The sequence below is a fragment of the Octopus bimaculoides genome, chromosome 4 (genome assembly GCF_001194135.2).
Source record: "Octopus bimaculoides isolate UCB-OBI-ISO-001 chromosome 4, ASM119413v2, whole genome shotgun sequence".
Classification (NCBI taxonomy): Eukaryota; Metazoa; Mollusca; class Cephalopoda; order Octopoda; family Octopodidae; genus Octopus; species Octopus bimaculoides.
In genome coordinates, this window is record NC_068984.1 from 84,764,120 (window position 1) to 84,766,558 (window position 2,439).

Here is a 2,439-nt window from a genome sequence, read left to right on the forward strand (position 1 = left end):
CACACACACACACACACACACACACACACACACACACACACACACACACACACACACACACGTATATAACACATGAATACATTTGTCTATGTGAGTGAGTGTGTATATGTGGGTGTGCATTAGCTATTTACGATGGAAGCAACATTTATAATGAACGTTAATTAGTATATCCAAGTTGATTTGGATACGTTCTTTTGAACGCTGTAGACTGCGGTTGTTATTCTGAGATATCATCTAGTACAGAGGTTAAGCGCTGTAAAAAGCAGAGTTTATGTCGGCGGACAAAATTTCATCAGAACCGGCGGATGGGAGTGTTATATGACGGAATTTCATCGGAAATTGCGAATAATCAGCAACAGTATCCAAGTATCGAAGAATGGAATTTTGCGATAGCATTTTTAATACGTTATTTACAATCGTTTCAGCAATTCACATTTACTCTTTTACTCTTTTACTTGTTTCAGTCATTTGACTGCGGCCATGCTGGAGCACCGCCTTTAGTCGAGGAAATCGACCCCAGGACTTATTCTTTGTAAGCCTAGTACTTATTCTATCGGTCTCTTTTTGCCGAACCGCTAAGTTACGGGGACGTAAACACACCAGCATCGGTTGTCAAGCGATGGTGGGGGGACAAACACAGACACACAAACACACATACATATATATATATATATATATATATATACATATATACGAAGGGCTTCTTTCGGTTTCCGTCTACCAAATCCACTCACAAGGCTTTGGTCGGCCCGAGGCTATAGTAGAAGACACTTGCCCAAAGTGCCACGCAGTGGGACTGAACGCGGAACCATGTGGTTGGTAAGCAAACTACTTACCACACAGCCACTCCTGCGCCTATCTACATTTTTAACTAATGTTTCTTCGTGTTCATTAAAATGTAAGCAATTATTGATCTAGTTCTATGGACTGCGTAAGTGATCCTTTCCAGCGCCTATAGAAGCTGATTCCTCAGATCATCAAGCAAATAATATGCTGGCGAGTTTGGCGATCTCGTCAGTAAGAATAATTGTTATCACTTAGAATTAGGCGGTTCCAAATAGTCTTATTCGATCAAAGGGAGGTCGTAAAGAGAGGAATAAGAAGTAAGAACAATTTGGCAAAATATATATTTCCATTCAAACTTGATCACTCGATTTATCAATACAAGAATATTTCCCGCTTAGTAAGATAATTATCTTTTCAAATTCTTCCTGCTTCTTTAACTCTTCTTTTCACTTCTTTCACATGACTGAACAAGATTATTGATACCGTTCACATTTAAAAAATGACGAGTGTACTTATTGATGAGATGGCTAAATTGGCCAGTATATTATTATTATTATTTATTGTCTTTGTACATCTTCTAACGCTGGAGATGTACTACAGTGCCAGCTGTTCACTACCAGTGAACTAAAGTAACACCCCTTATTTTTCGAGCACCATCCGGAGTATTCGAGCGGTTCCAAGCAGTGCTGTTTTCTGCAAGTGCTCCACCCATATTGTAGCTCCTGTCTGTTCCATGTACTTCTCAAGATTTTTACTCACTGTTCCGAGGACTCCGACAATTATTGGATTTTGTTGTTGTTGTTGTTGTTGTTGTTGTTGTTGTTGTTGTTATTATTATTATTATTATTATTATTATTATTATTATTATTATTATTATTATTATTATTATTATTGAGTGGGATAGCAGTGCATGCCATCAAAGTGAAACTGGGGTAAAATATACGAAGCCCAGTGCATCCATCAGGACTACCCATCTGATAAGGGTACACCAGGCACATTCATCACATCTATATGTGCGTGACATTGTGATCTCATATTAAGATAAACAGCACATGACCTTGCAGTTTGGGCCCAGTTAGAATTTTCTTCAGGTCGAGTAGTTCATTCCGCTCAAAAATATCCCTGAATAAGGGTTGTATAAGGATGATAAACAAAACACCCATGTTTCCAAAGGTGAATTATCCAAACCCCAAAGAATTCCTTTCAACACATGGCTATGATGCTCCTTCACTACTTCTGCTCGTGATCAGAGATGCACATATCGTCAGCTACTAAGGGACATGCTCAACTGGTTAAGGTTAGTCAACTGATAAACAAATTTGTGTTATTGAGCTGAATATTGCTGTAGCCCATCTTTTATACCACGAGAACACAATGTATCAGGTCATCCCATAAGTTCTGTCCGATTTTACCTTTTTTAAAATTCAATGAAATTTAATAGTATTTTAGAATGTCTAAGGGAATTAAAAATTATTTTTATGCATTTGTGTAAACTAATTAGATATTATTTTACAGAATAATAGAATTAAAATTTCTTTGATTAAAACCCTTTCTAACATGGAAGTATCCAAAGAGCATTTGAGGCACATAATGCTTTATGAGTACAAAAAAGGAAACTCTGCAGCCGAAGCGACACGAAACATACACTCAGTT